Source organism: Hemitrygon akajei, chromosome 15 (assembly GCF_048418815.1).
Source record: "Hemitrygon akajei chromosome 15, sHemAka1.3, whole genome shotgun sequence".
Lineage (NCBI taxonomy): Eukaryota > Metazoa > Chordata > Chondrichthyes > Myliobatiformes > Dasyatidae > Hemitrygon > Hemitrygon akajei.
The window spans coordinates 44,964,600-44,984,295 of record NC_133138.1 but is presented as its reverse complement, the minus strand read 5'-3'; the positions used below and the strand labels follow the sequence as shown (position 1 = coordinate 44,984,295).

Here is a 19,696-nt window from a genome sequence, read left to right as displayed (position 1 = left end):
AGCAAAGGTGAGGTGGTCCTGAAGAGAGATTTTTGGGAGCTAGGTAGAAAATCTGAAAAGCAGGACCCCAACGGTAGGAGTAATCTCTGGATTGCTGTTTGTGCCATGCACCAGTGAGGGTAAGAATAGAATGATTTGGCAGATGAATGTGTGGCTGAGGAACTTGTGAAGGGGTGGGCAAATTTCTAGATCATTGTGATCTCTTCTGGGGAAGATATGACTGGCACAAAAGTGACATTACACCTGAACCCAGTGGGGACAATATCCTTGCCCATTACTACTTGCAGGTTTACCAGAGCTGTTCAGTAGAGTTTAAACTAATTTGGCGGGGGGATGGGAACCAGAGTGATAGGGCAGAAGATAGGGGAGTCGGTTTACAAACAGAGGCAGAGTGTAGTGAGAGCTAGCAAGGACAGGCTAATGGTAGGAACAAGTTTCAGTCAACAGAACGAGTTGCAATGTAAGAGGCGGACAAAATCAAAAAGGCTGATGAATACAGGACTGAAGGTGTTATATTTGAATGCACGCAGTATACCAAATAAGGTAGATGAACTTGTACAACCGTTACAGACTGACATGTACTGCATGATGGGCATCAGTGAATCGTGGCTGAAAGATTATAGCTGGCAACTTAATCTCCAAGGATACACATTGTATCAAAAGGACAGGTAGGTAGACCGAAGGGGAGCAGTGGTTCTGTTAGTAAAAACTGAAATCATTCGAAAGAGGTGACATGGGATCAGAAGCTCTAGAACCTTTATGGGTAGAGCTAAAAAATACAAGGGTAAAAAGAGCCTGATGGGAATTAAATACAGACCTCAAAAGAGTAGTAAAGATGTGGTCTACAAATTACAACCAGAGCTAGAAAATGCATGTCAAAAGGGCAGTGTTACGATATTACCATCAATATGCAGGTAGATTGGGAAAAGCAGGTTGGTGAATGGGAATTTAGGAGAATGGACAAAGAAGTGGCAAATGGAATACAGTAGTGCTGGGAAGTGTATGGTCATGCACTTTGGTAGAAGAAACAAAAGTGTAGACTATTTTCTAAATAGAAAATTCAAAAAGTCTAGGTGCAAAGGGACTTGGGAGACACCGTGAATTCCCTAAAGGTCAGGTTGCAGGTTGAGTCAGTGGTGAGGAAGGCACTTGCAATATTAGCATTCATTTCAAGAGGACTAAAATATAAAAGCAGGGATGTAATGCCGAGGCCTCACTTGGAGTATTGTGAGCAGTTTTGGGCCCCTTAGGTAAGAAAGCATGCACTGACATTGGAGAGGGTTCAAATGATGTTTACGAATATGATTCTGGGATTGAAAGACTTTTCATATGAGGAGTGTTTGATGGCTTTGGCCCCATACTCACTGGAATTCAGAAGAATGGGGGGGGGGGGAATCACATTGAAATTTTTTGAATGTTGCAAGGCCTCGATAGAGTGGATATGGAAAAGATGTTTCCTCTGGTGACACTGCCACAGATAGAGGGACATCCATTTAGAACGGAGATGAGGAATTTTTTTAGCCAGAGAGTGGAGATTTCATAGAATCCATTACCTCAAGGTGCCCTGGAGGCCAAGTCATTAGGTATATTTAAGGCAGAGGTTGATTGATTCATGAAAAGATACAGGGAGAAGGCAGGAGATTGGGGCTGAGAGGGAAATAGATCAGCTATGGTGAAATGGCGGAGCAGACTCAATGGGCAAAATAGACTAATTCTGCTCCTGTATTTTATGGTCTTATAATGAGAACATGAGATGAAGAGTCCTTGAAAGAGAGTCCATAGGTTGTGGTTGTGGGAACATTTCAGCAAGGGAAGTTGACTGAAGTTATTCACTTTGGTTCAAGACCTTGATGATTGAGAGGTTAATAACTTCATGAACCTGGTGATGTGAGTCTGAGGCTCCTGTACCTTCTTCCTGATGGCAGCAGTGAGGAGAGCATACTGGGTGGTGAGCATAGAAGGCATTAAGCTCATCTGTAAGCAAAGCCCTGCTGTTGCCTCTGTCGCTTGAATTAACGTTCTAAGAGGAGATAGTATTCAATCCCTGCTGTAACTGTCAAGCATCCTTCATTAACTCAAGTTTAGTCCAGAAATGCCACTTAGCCCATGATGTGGCGTTCCCAATATCGTACCTGGACTTCTTGTAACTTTCTTGGTCACCAGACTTAAATGTCTCTGATCTGGTCCTCAGTAGATTACAGATCTCATGGTTCATCCAGGGCTTCTGATTGGAGAAGATTCTGAATGAATTTGTAAGCACACACTTGTCTAGAACTGTTTTGATAAGGTCCTATTTTAAAGTATCTACAGCCAAGTTCTTGAAAGAAGATACAAATTTCTCCAGCAAAATACATCCAATGATGTATACAGCAAATAAGCAAAATAACTCCAATTCCTTTCCAGCACCCAGAAGTAACGGGAAATTACCTGATCAATTCAATTCTGGCCTGAAACAGACATTCAACAGAAATCTGTTTTTTAAAAAAAGACCTTGGATAAGTGCCAGTGAGAATACCAAATCATGTTTCAGATTAAGTAATTTTTTTTCTCTATATTCAATAAGTTTTAAGTTATTTATGTTACATTATCAATTGTAAATATTGTCTCATAAAATGTTTGTAAATTAGAAGACAAATATTTAGTAGCAAAGTTCCATGCTTTCAAGGCTGCATCTAATAGATGTTCAAAACGCACGTGATTTAAAAATACTGCAAAATTGGACTGTTATTTAGAGCACCCTCTGGTGGAAGTACTGTACCTAATACAGTAATTTATTTGCAGTTCAAAAAAATCACAGCACTACATAACACTTAATCTGAAAAATTCATTTGGTGGCTGAAACAATTTTCTCCCCAAAGAACAAGACTTACAAATAAAGTATTTTCCAAAGTATAATGTACGCATATATCAAGATGTTACAAAATGTCAAATATAATTTTATTAAAATTTTGCCAGCAATTTGCTGATGATTGGCCAGTATTTGCCTATGAAACACCAGCTAAATAAAGGAAAGAACGTTTAAGTGTTAGGAATAAAAAGTGTGATGAATTACCTGTTCTTCTTCAATGTTGCTTTAAAAATTTACACTTTCCATTAAATAATTTTCACAAAAATTTGGGGATTAAATTGCTAACTTGGTTTACTATTGTCACATTTGCGGTGGCACACTAAAAAACTTGTATGTTGTTCATACAAATCAATTCATTACATTAGTGTATTGAGGTAGTACAAGGTTAAACAACAAGAGAATGCAGAATAAAATGTTACTGTTACATGGTTAAAATTGATTAGATATTCTTGAAAGATCATTACTAATGCCTCTTTCAGAATCCTGAGCGTAGTCCATCTCGTCCAAATGACTTATCCACCTTCCGACCTTTCACCTTCCCAAGCACCTTCTCCTTAGTAACAGTGACTACACTCACTTCTGCCCCGACTCTCTCAAACTTCTGGCATGTTGCTGGTGTCTTCAACCGTGAAGACTGATGCAAAATACTTACCGGTATTCAGTTTATTTGTCATTTCTTTGTTCCTTAATGCTCCATCTCCAGTGTCATTCTCCAGTAGTCTTGTCTAAAAAATCTTCAGCATCCTCCTTTATATTATTCAAAGCAAATTTACTATTTAAGTGTATATATATGTCACCATATACCACCCTGAGATTCAATATCTTGTGGGCATATTCAATAAATCCAAAATGGAATAATAACCACAAGGGTAAATAAAAGACCGCACCAACTGGCTGTTCAACCAGTGTGCAAAAGGCAACAAACTGTCCACATAACAAAAATAAAGGAATGATAATAAATAAATGAATTGATAGATAAGCAATGAATAACAAGAACATGAGATGAATGGTCCTTGAAAGTGAGGCGAAAGGTTGTAGCAACATTTCAATGAAGGAGCAAGTGCAAATGAGTGAAATTCAGAATCAGGTTTATTATCACCGGCTTGTGACATGAAATTTGTTAACTTAGCAGCAGCAGTTCAATGCAATACATAATCTAGAAGAAAAAATAATAAGTAAATCTTATTCAGTATATATATATTGAATAGATGAAAAATCATGCAAAAAACAGAAATACTATATGTTAAAAAAAGTGAGGCAGTTTCCAAGGGTTCAATGTCCATTTAGGAATCAGATGGCAGAGGGGAAGAAGCTGTTCCTGAATCACTGAGTGTGTACCTCCTATCTGATGGTAACAATGAGAAAAGGGCATGCCCTGGGTACTGGAGGTCCTTAATAATGGATGCTGCCTTTCTGAGACACCGCTCCTTGAAGATGTCCTGTGTACTTTGTAGGTTAGTACCCAAGATGGAACTGACTAAATTTACAAACCTCTGCAGCTTCTCCTTTGGTTCAAGAGCTTGATGGTTGAGGGGTAATAACTGTTTCTGAACCTGGTGGTGTGAATCCTGAGGCTTTTGTACTTTCTTCCTGATGGCAGCAGTGAGAAGAGATCATGTCCTGTGTGATGGATGCTGCTTTCCTGCAACAACTCATGTGCTCATTTGTGGAGAGGGCTTTACCAATGAAGCACTGGGTCATATCAACTATGTTTTATAGGATTTTCTATTTGTATTTGTATTTCCATACAGGCTGAGATGCAGCCAGTCAATATACTCTCCACTACACATCTATAGAAGTTTGTTGAAGATTTAGATGTCATGCCAAATCTCCACAGACTCCTAAGGAAGTCGAGGAGATGCCGTGCTTTCTTCATAATTGCACTTAGGTGCTGGGTCCAGGATGGGTCCTCAGAAATAATAACACTAAGAGATTTAAAGTTGCTGCCCCTCTCCACCTCTGTCTGATCTTCCGATGAGGACTAGCTCATGGACCTCTGGCCTCCTAGTCAATAGTCAGTCCTTCGGTCTTGCTGATGTTGCATAATATGTTATTGCTTGGGACCACTCAAGTCAGATTTTCAATCTCCCTTCTATATCCTGATTCATCACCACATTTTATTTGGCCTGCAACAGTGGTGTCATCAGCAAACTTGAATGTGGCACTGGAGCTGTGCTTAGTCAAACAGTCATAAGTTTAAAGTAAATAGAGTAGGGTGCTAAGCACACAGCCTTATGGTGCACATGTGCTGTTGGAGAATGTGAAGGAAGTGTTGCTCATCCAGACTGACTGTGGTCTGCAAGTGAGGAAATTGAGGATCCAATTAGACAAGGAGGTATTGAGCCCAAGGTCTTGAAGCTCACTGATTAGTTTTGAGGGGATGGTGGTATTGAATGCTGAGCTGAAGTCAGTAAAGAGCATCCTAATGTATGCTTCTTTGCTTTCCAGATGTTCCAAGGTTGAGGTGTCACCTACTGTGGACCTCTTGAGCCAGTTGGTAAATTGAAGCAAACCTAAGTTGCTTCTCAGGCAGGAGTTAATATGTTTAATCACCAACTTCTCAGAACACTTTAACACTGTGGACATAAGTACTACTGAACAATAGTCATTGAGGCAGGGTACCACATTCTTCTTAAACACTGGTATAATTGAAGTCTGCTTGAAGCAGGCAGATAACTCAGACTTCCGAAGCATGAGGTTAAAGATCTCAGTGAACTCTCCAGCTAGTTGATCAGCACAGGTATCATTAGTACTTGTCTGGGCCAGATGCTTTTCGTGGGTTCAGAATCCTGAAAGCTGCTTGCACATCAGCCTCAGAGACTGAAATCACACGATCATTAGGGCTGTGGGAGCTCATGATGCTATCTTCATGTTTTGACGGTCAAACAAGCATAGAAGGCATTGAGCTCATCTGGAAGCAAAGGCCTGTCGCATGAATTAACTTTATAAGATTATGAGGTGATAGTATTCAAACCCTGCCACAACTGTCAAGCATCTTTCATTGATTCAAGTTTAGATCGGAAATGCAGCTTCACCCGTGAGATGGCTTTCTGGAGATTTACCTAGACGTAACTTGCTTGATCAACAGACTTGAATACCTCTGCTCTGGCCCTCAGCAGATCGTAGATCTCATCCAGGTCTTCTGGTTGGGGAAGTCTGCGAATTATTTTGTTAAAGTGTAGTGCAGATAGAGAGTAATGTGCAAGGTCATAATGAGGTTGGTGGTGAGATCAAAGGTCCATTTTATCATTGTAGGGAACTGTTCAATAGTCTTTTAATAAGAGGATGGAAGCTATCCTGGAGTCTGGTAGTACAAGTTTTCAGGCTTTTGTAACTTCTGCCAATGAGGGAGGGGGAAAAGAATGTTTGGCGTGGGTAGAATATTTGATTTTTCTGGCTGATTAAACATAGCAGTGAGAGGTGTAGACATGGAGGGGAGGCTTGTTCCCCTGATGTCCCACAACTGTCTGCTGTTTCTTAAAGTTGCCATACCAAGCCATTATGCATCCAGGCAGGATACTTTCTATGGTGCATTAACAAAAATTGGTGAGGGTCAAAAGGAACATGCCAATTTTTTTTAGCCTCCTGAGGATATTGAGGCACCGATGACCTTTCTTGGCCATGGGTTAAACAGTTCAGTGTGTCCAGCGTAGATTATTGGAGACATCCACTCATAGGATCCTGAAGCTCTCAGCCCTCTCTACCTCAGCATCATTGATGGAAATGGGAACGTGTGCACCATCCTCTTCCTGAAGCCAATGACCAGCTCTTTTGCTTTGCTGACATTGAGGCAGTGTTGTTATCATGACACCATGTCACTAGATGCTCTATCTCCTTTCAGTACACTAACTCATCGTTATTTGAGATACGACCCACCATGGTGATATCATCTACAAACTGTAGATGGAGTGAGAGTAAGTGTCTAGTCTTGCAGTCTTGAATGTACAGAGATTACAAACTTAAAATTATACTTATGTTACTGCTATGTATTTATGCAATAAATAACAATAGATAAAGACCTTACTTCAGGTGATACCAAGAGTTGTTGGGTTTACTAAAAAGGGTATTTGACATACTATTTCTACTTAACGGTAGTGGCATTTGGAGACTGTATCATAGTTGGAGGAACAGCATATATGGCAAATAGCACAACATTGCAGCTAAAATGAAGGCTTCCTGCTGATTGACCACTTCAGTATAACAAAGGAAAAATGAGAACCAGAGTTTCAAAAAGGAGACAGCAACTGGAGTGTACCATGAACTACAATTAATTTTCTTTAATACAGTCAATGACTTTGCATAAAACCTCTATGCCAAGGAAGCACCATGCACATCTGTTATCCTTCTTACAGGGATATTATAAGATAGAAAATGTATGTAAAAAGGGCAATGTTACGATAGCCTTGGGAGATTTCAATATGCAAGTAGATTGGGAACATCAGGTTAATGTTGGGTCCCAAGAGAAGGAATTTGTAGAATGCCTATGAGATGGCTTTTCAGAGAATCTTATAGTTGAGCCCACCAGAGGAAAGGCAATTCTGAGTCGGACTTTGTTTAATGAACCAGATTTGATTAGGGAGCTTAAGGAAAAAGAATCTTTATGAGACAGTGATCAAAATATGATACAATTCACACTGCGGTTTGAGAAGGAGAAGATAAAGTCAGATGTATCAGTACTACAGTTGAGTAAAGGGAATTACAAAGGCCCAAGAGAGGAGCTGGCCAAAGCTGATTGTAAGAGGACGCTAGCAGAACAATATCAGCTGTAGTTACTGGTGGCAACTTAGAAGGCGCACAATAGATACCTCACAAAGATGAAGTATTCTAAAGGGGGATAAGACAACCAAGACAGACCAGGGAAGTCAAAGACAACATGAAAACAAAAGAGCATATAATAAAGCAAAAAATAGGTGGGAAGTTAGATGAGTGGGGATCTTTTAAACCCAACAGATGGCAACAAAAAAAGCCATAAGGAGAGAAAAGATGAAATACGAAGATAAGCTAGCCAAAAAATAAGAAGAAACCAAAAAGATTTTTTTCCAGATATATAAAGAGGTGAGAGTGAATATCAGACCACTGGAAAATGATGGACTGGTAGTAATGGAGGACAAATAAATAAATGGCCGACAAACTTAATTAATATTTTGCATCAGTCTTCACTGTGGAAGACACACACAGTATACCAGAAATTTGAGAGTTGGCGGATTTAGTGAGTATAGTTGTTATCAGTAAAGATAAGATTCTTGGGAAGCTGAAAGGTCTGAAGGGGTAGATAATTCACCTGGACCAGATGGACTACACCCCAGGGTTCTGAAACAGGTGGCTGAAGAAATTGTGCAGACATTAGTAATGATCTTTCAAGAATCACTAGATTCTGGAATGGTTCTGAAGGACTGGAAAATTGAAAATGTCACTCCACTCTAAGTAGGGAGGGAGGCAGAAGAAAGGAAATTATGGGCCAATTTGTTTGACCTCAGTAGTTGGGAGTCCATTATTAAGGATATGGTTTTGGGATACTTGCAGACATATGATAAAATGTGCCAAAGTCAGCATGGTGTCCTTGAGGGGAAATCTCACCTGACAAATCTGTTGGAATTCTTTGAGGAAACAACAGGCTGGATAGATAAAGGAGAGTCAGTACATTTTTTTAAACTTGGATTTTCAGAAGGCCTTTGACACGAGGCTGCTTAACAAGAGCCATGCTATTACAGGAAGGATACTGGTATGGAAAGAAGATTGGCTGACTGGCAGGGGGCAAAGACTGGGCATAAAGGGGTCTTTTTTTCTGGTTGGCTGCCAGTGACTCGCAGTGTTACACAAGGGTCGGTACTGGGATTCTTCCTTTCACATTATATGTCAACGATTTAGATGACAGAATTGATTGCTTAGTGGCCAAGTTTGTGGATGATATCAAGATAGGTGAAGGGGCAGGTACTGTTAAAGCAGGGAGACTGCAAAAGGATGTGGACAGATTGGGAGAATGGACAAAGAAGTGGCAGATGAAATTATAGTGCAGGAATTGTCAGGTGATGGACTTTACTAGAAGGAATAAAGGCATAGACTATTTTCTAAACAGAGAAAATTGAAAATTCAGAAGTGCAGAGGGACTTGGGATTCCTCGTGCAGGATTCTGTGCAGTATGTGGTAAGGAAGGCAAAACCAATTTTAGCATTCGTTTTGAGAGAACTAGAATACAAGAGCAAGGATGTAAAGTTGGCACTTTAGGAGGCATCAGTCAGACCACATTTGGAGTATTATGAGCAGTTTTGGGTTCCTTATCTAACAAAAGATGTTCTGGCATTGGGGAGGGTACAGAGGAAGTTCACGAGAAATATTCTGGGAATGAAAGGGTTAAAGTATGAGTGCATTTGATGGCTCTGGGACTGTAATTGTTGAAGAATGAGGGGGATCTCATTGAAACCCATGGAATATTGAAAGTCCTAGATCGAGTGAATGTGGAGAGGGTATTTCGTATTGTGGGTGAGTTTAGGATCAAAGGACACAGTCTCAGAATAGGGGGATGTCCATTTAGGACAGAGATGAGGAGGAATTTCTTTAGCCAGAGGGTGATGAATCTGTGGAGTTCATTGCAATGGACAGCTGTGGAGGCCAAGCCATTGAGTATATTCAGAGTGGAGGTAGATAGCTTCTTGATTAGTCAGGCCATCAAAGGATATGGGGAGCAGGCAAGAAAATAGGGTCGAGAGGGATAATAATTAGCCATGATGAAATGGTAGAACAGACACAATGGGTTGATTTGCCTAATTCTGTTCCTATGCATTATGATCTTATTGATATTCTTGGACTAGAACAGTGTTTTGTCATTAGAAATGTACAAGTTCCTGAACATACTCATTATGAAGAGGAATCGGACTCTATAAATAAATGTTCAAAGCAGAAATTAAGGACGGAGTAGTGTTGAACCTGCAGTTCAAATAATGATACAAAACTCCTTGAAAGATGCACTAGCTTAGGCACGATGCATCAAATAAACTCTTGTTCTGCTGTATGTATTTACAGTTCTAAATAATATTGTTACAAAGTCTAAATAAATTTAAAAGATTAACATGACCAATTATGTATTTTAGGCAATGCCATCAATTTATATACAGTATTGTCCCATGAGCAGCAGTGAATTAAATAACCATTCTTTTCTGGTATTATTCATTAAACTCATTTATGGTGTCTAGAACATCACAATTCCCCCATTAGCTTTATAAATTACCACAGTGATTCATTGTTCTTTAATTAATAAAAAAAGACATTGAACTGAGACCTATAGACAGGGTGTCCAGCTCTTGAAACACTCCAGTGCAATTCTTAACCTATATAAAATGCTTAATCCCCACCTTCTTAAATCACAGACCAAACAATTTATCATGTCTGTGCCAGTTGACAAAGTGTTAAGTAGTATCATTCATCTTAGTGCAGGGGTTCCCAACACTTTTTATGCCATTGACCAATACCATTAGGCCAGGGGACCCCTGGTTGGGAATGCCTGGCTTAGAGCACTTGTTTATTATCCCTGCATGACACACATTCAAGTACTGTACAGTAATGTAGCCTTCGGATACTGGCTCTCTACTTGCTTTTGAACCACCAGGACAATAGCAGTGCTAAGTCAGGATGCTGTTTATAAAGTCAGTCCTGCCAAAGGGTTTCAGCCTGAAACGTCAACTGTACTCTGTTCCATAGATGCTGCCTGGCCTGCTGAGTTCCTCCAGCATTTTCTGTGTGTTGTTCAGATTTCCAGCATCTGCAGATTTTCTCTCATTTGCCACTTATTTATTGATTACAGTTCAGTGTTTGACAATCAAACCCTCACTTCTAATGATTTATTTCCAAAACACGGACCTCTGTACCTCCCTCTGCAACTGGATCCTTGATGTCCTCACTGAGAGACACAGTCAGTGTGGAAATAACATCTCCTCGCTGACAGTCAACAGCGGCACACCGCAAGGATGATGCATGCTTAGCTCACTGCTCTACTCTATCCACACCACGACTGTGTGGCTAGGCACAGCTCAAACACCATCTAAAAATGGCACAACCATGTTGGCAGAATAATTATAGAGGCACGAAAAGAAGCTGGCCAAAGTTGATTGCAGGGATGCTGGTAGAGCAGCAATGGCTGAAGTTTCTAAAAGCAATTCAGGTCAGATATATCTCAAAGGAGAAGTAATATTCTAAAGGCAGGATGATGCAAGCGTGGAGACAAGGGTCGTCAAAGCCAATATAAAAGCCAAAGAGAGAATAGAGCGAAAGTTACTGGGAATTTACAGAATTGGGAAGCTTTTAAATACCAACAGAAGGCCAACTAAAAATGTCATTTTTAGCACCACTTAACCAGCTGATCTATCACACTCTTGTATGCCTCCTAATCACAGACTGAAATTAAGACCATAAGATATATGGGAGCTGACATAGGCAATTTAGCCCATTGTGTCTGCTCCTCCATTTCATTAAACCTGATCCATTTTCCCCTCAGTCTCAATCTCCTGTCTTCAGCCCATGACCCTGCATGCCCTGACTAAACAAGAACCTATCAATCTCTTATTTAACTATACCTAATGACCTGGCCTCCACAGCCACCTGTGGCAACAATATCCACAGATTCACCACTTTCCAGCTAAAGAAATACCTCATCACTTCTGTTCTAATTGGATGTCACTTTATTCTGAGACTGTCCCCTCTGGTCCCAGACTCCTCCACCATTGGAAACATCATCTCCATAGCCACTCTATTGAGGCATTTCAACATTTGATAATTTTCAATAAGATTTCCCTCATCTTCTGAATTCCAGTGAGTAAAGACACAGAGCCATAAATCGCTCCTCATACAATAAGCCTTTCAATCCCAGAATCATTCTTGAGAAACTCCCCTGAACCGTTTACAATATCAGCACACCCTTTGATAAGGGGCCCAAAACTGCTCACGATACTCCAAGTGAGTGTATAAGGCCTCAACATTACATCCCTGCTTTTATATTCTAGTCCTCTCAAAATGAATGCCAACATTGTATTTGCCTTCATTTCTGACAAAACCTGCAAATCAACCTTTAGTGAATCCTGCAGGAGGACTCCCAAGTCCCTTTGCACCTCAGATTTTGAATTTTCTCTCCATTTAGAAAATGGTCTACACTTTTATTTCTTTTAACAAAATACATGACCATACGCTTCCTGACACTATTCCATCTACCGACCAATTCTTCTAATCTGTCTAAGTCCTTCCACAGACTCCCCGCTTCCTCAACACTACCTGCCCCTCCACCTATCTTCATATTGTCTGCAAACTTGGCCACAGAGTCATGAATTCCATCATCTAAATCACTGACATATAATGTGGAAACAAGGAGTCCTAACAACACTGGTCATTGGCAGCCAACAAGAAGAGGCTCCTTTTAGTTCCACTCTTTGCCTCCTGTCAGTCAGCCAATGCTCCATGGAAGTATAGGGTAAGTACTTGGTGGAAATGTACATAATTCACAACCACCAACATTGAGTTGAAGTTTCACTTTAAGAGGCTGGTCTGACATGATGTTGTAATAATCATATAACAATTACAGCACGGAAACAGGCCATCTCGGCCCTTCTAGGCCGTGCCGAACACTTACACTCACCTAGTCCCACTGGCCTGCACTCAGCCCATAACCCTCCATTCCTTTCCTGTCCATATATACATAAATAATGCATAATATGTAATACATAAAGGGTTTTTAGTGCGGTTTGAGGTTAGATTTTCTGGTGCTCAATAAAATGAATTTCTAAGGCTTTTCTGAAACATAAAATGCCTCATTTCATTTTATTAGCAAAATCCTACATTAGTGACCCCAATTCTGTAGGATGATTCCAGAGTTACTGAACATGTCAGCCAACGCAGTCGCATTGAAACTGCCGGAGTTTTGGGAGCAAAATGCCATTACTCGGTTTGTACAAGTGGAGGCTCAACTCGCACTTCAAGGAATCTCCACCGACAACACCAGATATTTCTATGTAGTGGTGTTACTCAGCAACTCCACAGCTGTGAGAATGGTGAGTCACAATGGGTGACACTGCTTCATTGGGCGATGATACACATGGGAGTTTGTCCTGGCTAAAGCAGCTAGACCTCTGCTCAGTGCTGATTTTCTGTGTGCCCAAGGACTGTTGGTTGGTCTTAAGAACTGTGGGTTGTGGATGTCAAGGACTTTGGGTTGTTACCCAGCTCCCACAGTGAATTCCCCACATTAACTCTGTCAAGTGAGTTTACTCAACTGCTGGACAAATTCCCAAACCTCAGCAAGCTCACATTCTCCACGACTGTCACAAAACGTGGTGTCGGACACCACATTCCCACAACTGGCCCGCCAGTCCATGCCTGCGCACGTAGATTGGACCCAGAAAAGCTGGCAACTGTGAAGGCCGACTTTGTCAATATGGAAACACTTGGCATTGTACGCCAGCTGAATAGCCCTGGGCTTTACCCCTCCATATGGCCCCCAGGTCTGATGGTGGTTGCCACCCATGTGTTTTCTGTGCCTTAACGAGGTTTCTCCCCCACCGCAGGATCGCTACCCAGTCCCAACCATCCAAGACGTTCCAGCATATTTAGCCAGAACATCATTTTTTTCTAAATTGATTTAGTTGGGGGCTATAATCAGGTGCCCATGTGCTTGGAAGACATCACCAAAACAGCCATGATAATCCCATTTAGTCTCTGAGTTTCTGCACATGCTGTTTGGGCTAAAAAAATGTAGCACAAACTATCCAATGTCTGATGGACTCTATTTTTAAAAAAGACTTAGATTTTCCTTTTGTTTACCTAGATGACATACTTGTCACCAGTGCATCCAAATCCAAACATCTCCACACACGTTCCTTGCGTTTAAGCCAACATGAGTTGATTATTAACCCTGCTAAATGCCAGTTTGGATTGTCAACCATTGACTCTCTCAGCTGTTGCATCTCCTCGGAAAGTGCGAACACTTACCATCAAAGTAGCCGCTATTATGGATTTCCCACTGCCCTACACGACTAAAAAAAACGACAGGAGTTTTTGGGCATGGTGAATTTCTATCACCACTTAATTCTGTGAGCTGCAGAACTTGCACTTCCCCTTTATAGTGTGCTTAAAGGCAATACCCCTAATTAAGTGCTTGACTGGTCAGTGGGCATGACCAGGGCATTTGATGATACCAAATGAGCTCTTTCTAATGCAACCCTACTGTAGCATCTGCTCCCAAAAACACCTATAGCCATTACTATGGAGCTTCAGACCATGCACGAACAGTTAATAGAAACATAGAAAACCTACAGTACAATACAGGCCCGTCGGCCCACAGTTGTGCCGAACATGTCCCCACCTCAGAAATTACTTGGCTTACCTATAGCCCTAAGCTCATGCACCTATCCAAAAGTCTCTTAAAAGACCCTATCGTATCCACCTCTACCATCTTTGCCATCAGGCACATCACACTTATCTGGGTTGAAATCCATCTACCACTTCTCAGCCCAGTTTTGCATCCTATCAATGTCCCACTGTAACCTCTGACAGCCCTCCACACTATCCACAACACCCCCAACCTTTGTGTCTTCAGCAAACTTACTAACCTATCCCTCCACTTCCTCATCCAGGTCATTTATAAAAATCACAAAGAGGTTCCAGAACAGATCCCTGAGGCACCCCATTGGTGACAGACCTCCATGCCGAATATGACCCATCTACAACCACTCTTTGCCTTCTGTAGGCCAGTTCTGGACCCACAAAGCAATGTCCCCTTGGATCCCATGCCTCCTTACTTTCTCAATAAGCCTTGCATGGGGTACCTTATCAAATTCCTTGCTGAAATCCATATACACTACATATACTGCTCTTCCTTCATCAGTGTATTTAGTCGCATCCTCAAAAATTTCAATCAGGCTCGTAAGGCACGACCTGCCCTTGACAAAGCCATGCTGACTACTCCTTAATCATATTATACTTCTCCAAATGTTCATAAATCCTGCCTCTCAGGATCTTCTCCATCAACTTACCAACCACTGAGGTAAGACTCACTGGTCTATAATTTTCTGTGTTATCTCTACTCCCTTTCCTGAATAAAGGAACAACATCCGCAACCCTCCAATCCTCCAGAACCTCTCCCGTCCCCATTGATGATGCAAAGATCATTGCCAGAGACTCAGCAATCTCCTCCCTCGCCTCCCACAGTAGCCTGGGGTATATCTCATCCGGTCCCAGCGACTTATCCAACTTGATGCTTTCCAAAAGCTCCAGCACATCCTCTTTCTTAATATCTACATGCTCAAGCTTTTCAGTCTGCTGTAAGTCATCACTACAATCACCAAGATCTTTTCCATAGTGAATACTGAGGTAAGGCATTCATTAAGCACCTCTGCTATTTCCTCCAGTTCCATACACACTTTCCCACTGTCACACTTGATTGGTCCTATTCTTTCATGTCTTATCCTCTTGCTCTTCACATACTTGTAGAATGCCTTAGGGTTTTCCTTAATCCTGCCCGCCAAGGCCTTCTCATGGCCCCTTCTGGCTCTCCTAATTTCCTTCTTACACTCCTTCCTATTTGCCCTGTAATCTTCCAGATCTCTAACATTACCTAGCTCTCTTAACCTTTTGTAAGCTTTTCTTTTCTTCTGGACTAGATTCATTACAGCCTTTGTACACCACGGTTCCTGTACCCTACCATAACTTCCCTGTCTCATTGGAACGTACCTATACAGAACTCTACACAAATATCCCCTGAATATTTGCCACATTTCTTCCGTACTTTTCCCCGAGAACATCTGTTTCCAATTTCCTGCCTGATAACCTCATAATTCCCCTTACTCCACTTAAACGCTTTTCTATCTTGTCTGTTCCTACCCGTCTCCAATACTATTGTAAAGGAGACAGAATTATGATCACTATCTCCAAAATGCTTTCCCACTGAGAGATCTGACACCTGACCAGGTTCATTTCCCAATACCAAATCAAGTACAGCCTCTCCTCTTGTAGGCCTATCTACATATTGTGTCAAGAAACCTTCCTGAACACACCTAACAAACTCCACCCCATCTAAACCCCTCACTCTAGGGAGATGCCAATTGATATTTGGGAAATTAAAATCTCCATCATGACAACTCCTATTATTACACCTTTCCAGGATCTGTTTCCCTATCTGCTCCTCGATATCCCTGTTACTATTGGGCGGCCTATAAAAAAACCCCAGTAGAGTTATTGACCCCTGTTCCTAACCTCCATCCACAGAAGCTCTGTAGACAATCCCTCCATGGTGTCCACCTTTTCTGCAGCCATGACTCTATCTCTGATCAACACCCCACCTCTTTTGCCTCCCTCCCTGTCCTTTCTGAAACATCTAAAACCCGGCACTTGAAGTAACCAATCCTGTCCTTGAGCCATCCAAGTCTCTATAATGGCCACCACATCATAACTCCAAGTACTGACCCACACTCTAAGCTCATCTACTTTGTTCACAACTCCTTGCATTAAAATAGACACATCTCAAACCTTCAGTCTGAGCGCATCCCTTCTCTCCACCTGCCTATCCTCCTATTCTTGCACTGTCTACAAGCTTTCTCTATTTGTAAGCCAACCTCCTCTGCACTGGAACGAGATAGGTTACCTCATTCTTCCTTGGTATAAATTTCAAACAACATTTTTATGCCCAACTGACCAGGAAATCTATTCCTTCATGCAACATAAAGCTTTCCTCTGCCCCATCAATCACTTGCCCAATTTTGTATCATTTGCAAACTTTTATCATGCCCCTTGGATAAAATCTCAGTAATATATATGAAAAAGCAAGGCTGGGAGAACTAATAACCACAAGAGATTCTATAGATGCTGTTAATCTTGAGGAACATGCATAAAATACTAGATGGGGTCAGTTGTGCTGTGAGGATTACATTCCTTGACTTCTCTAGTGCCTTTAACACCATCCAGCCCAAGATCTTAAAGCACAAACTAACGGAGATGGGAGTAGACTCTCACATGGTGGATTGGATAGTGGACTACTTGACAGATAGACCTCAGTATGTGTGGTTGGGAGACTGTAGGTCTGACACGGTGGTCAGCAGCACAGGAGCGCCACAGGGAACCGTACTCTCTCCGGTCCTGTTCACCCTGTACACATCAGACTTCCAATATAACTCGGAGTCCTGCCATGTGCAGAAGTTCGCTGATGACACGGCCATAGTGGGGTGTGTCAGGAATGGACAGGAGGAGGAGTATAGGAAACTGATACAGGACTTTGTGATATGGTGCAACTCAAACTACCTGCGTCTCAATGTCACCAAGACCAAGGAGATGGTGGTGGACTTTAGGAGATCTAGGCCTCATATGGAGCCAGTGATCATTAATGGAGAATGTGTGGAGCAGGTTAAGACCTACAAGTATCTGGGAGTACAGTTAGACGAGAAGCTAGACTGGACTGCCAACACAGATGCCTTGTGCAGGAAGGCACAGAGTCGACTGTACTTCCTTAGAAGGTTGGCGTCATTCAATGTCTGCAGTGAGATGCTGAAGATGTTCTATAGGTCAGTTGTTGAGAGCGCCCTCTTCTTTGTGGTGGCGTGTTGGGGAGGAAGCATTAAGAAGAAGGACGCCTCACGTCTTAATAAGCTGGTAAGGAAGGCGGGCTCTGTAGTGGGCAAAGTACTGGAGAGTTTAACATCGGTAGCTGAGCAAAGGGCGCTGAGTAGGCTACGGTCAATTATGGAAAACCCTGAACATCCTCTACATAGCACCATCCAGAGACAGAGAAGCAGTTTCAGCGACAGGTTACTGTCGATGCAATGCTCCTCAGACAGGATGAAGAGGTCAATACTCCCCAATGCCATTAGGCTTTACAATTCAACTGCCAGGACTTAAGAACTTTTTTGAAAGCTATTATTAATGCTTTTTGAGTTAGTGATTTAGATGCATATCATATTATTACTGAGTTAAGTATTGTATGTAATGAGTTTTTGCTACAACAAGTGTATGGGACATTGGAAAAAAAATGTTGAATTTCCCCATGGGGATGAATAAAGTATCTATCTATCTATCTATACTGGGGGAGTCTAGGACCCGAGGACACCGATAGAGTGGATGTGGAGAGGATGTCTAATATAGTGGGGGAGTTTAGGATCAGAGGACACAGATAGAGTGGATGTGGAGAGGATGTCTCCTATACTGGGGGAGTCTTGGGCCAGAGGGCACAGATAGAGTTTATGTGGAGAGAATGCTTCCTATAGTGGGCGAGTCTAGGGCCAGAGGGAACAGATGGAGTAGATGTGGAGAGGATGTCTCCTATACTGGGGGAGTCTTGGACCCGAGGACACCGATAGAGTGGATGTGGAGAGGATGTATCCTATAGTGGGGGAGTCTAGGGCCAGAGGGCACAGTTAGAGTGTATGTGGAGAGGATGCTTCCTATAGTGGGGGAGTCTTGGGCCAGAGGGCACAGATACCTGGACTGCCAACACAGATGCCTTGTGCAGGAAGGCACAGAGTCGACTGTACTTCCTTAGAAGGTTGGCATCATTCAATGTCTGCAGTGAGATGCTGAAGATGTTCTATAGGTCAGTTGTTGAGAGCGCCCTCTTCTTTGTGGTGGCGTGTTGGGGAGGAAGCATTAAGAAGAGGGACGCCTCACGTCTTAATAAGCTGGTAAGGAAGGCGGGCTCTGTCGTGGGCAAAGTACTGGAGAGTTTAACATCGGTAGCTGAGCGAAGGGCGCTGAGTAGGCTACGGTCAATTATGGAAAACCCTGAACATCCTCTACATAGCACCATCCAGAGACAGAGAAGCAGTTTCAGCGACAGGTTACTGTCGATGCAATGCTCCTCAGACAGGATGAAGAGGTCAATACTCCCAAATGCCATTAGGCTTTACAATTCAACTGCCAGGACTTAAGAACTTTTTTAAAGCTATTATTAATGCTTTTTGAGTTAGTGATTTAGATGCATATCATATTATTACTGAGTTAAGTATTGTATGTAATGAGTTTTTGCTATAAGTGTATGGGACATTGGAAAAAAAAAATGTTGAATTTCCCCATGGGGATGAATAAAGTATCTATCTATCAAGTCAGGTAGTATCTATGAGGGAATAAACTTTTTTTCATTCATTAGTGGTTACCCCTCCCTTCTCTTCAATTGCCCATCACCTCCCTCTTGTTCCCCTCTTTTTTCCCTTTCTTCCCTCTCCTCACCTTATTATTCTAGCTTTTCCCTCTTCCTTTCCAATCCTGATGAAGGGTCTTGGCCCAAAATGCCATCAGCTTATTTCCCCTCCATAGTTGCTGTCTGACTTGTTGGTACTGAGCCCTTTGGCATTCTAATGGAACTAGTTTTCCTGTCAGAAAGAGGGAGGGAAAAATAAAATCACCTACCAACTATTACAAACACAAGAGATGCTGCAAATCTTGAACAACACAGAAGATGCGGGAGGAATTCAGCAAGTCAGGCAGCATCTGTGGAGGGGAATAAACAGTCAATGTTTCAAAGTGGAAAAGGGGTGGAAGCCAGAATCTATTACAAAAAGCATTTTTTTCAACTCAATTTGCCACTCGCTTGAATCCCATGGGCTTGAACGTTTTTATTAGCTTGCAATCTGATACCTTATCAATGAGCATTATGGTTAATTGAACTTCCTTCAACTTTCCTTTTTGGCCCCTCAAAAGAATTTAGTTTAAATGAGGGGTCTTGACCCAAAACAGACTGTCCATTTCCCTCTCTAGATGCTGCCTGTCCTGCTGAATTCTTCCAGCACTTTGTGTTTGTTTTTTTTAAAAAATCTGCATCTCACCAGAATGCCCTGTATAATATTGAGAATCTAGACTCATCCTTCTCAGTCACATTTTTATCATGTA

At 41.8% G+C, this 19,696-nt stretch overlaps 1 long non-coding RNA gene across 1 annotated transcript in view; it reads left to right on the top strand.

Annotated features, from left to right (window-relative positions):
- LOC140739306 (uncharacterized) overlaps positions 1-19,696 on the top strand; it is a 40,116-nt gene that overhangs the window by 19,542 nt on the left and 878 nt on the right. The window lies entirely within an intron of this gene.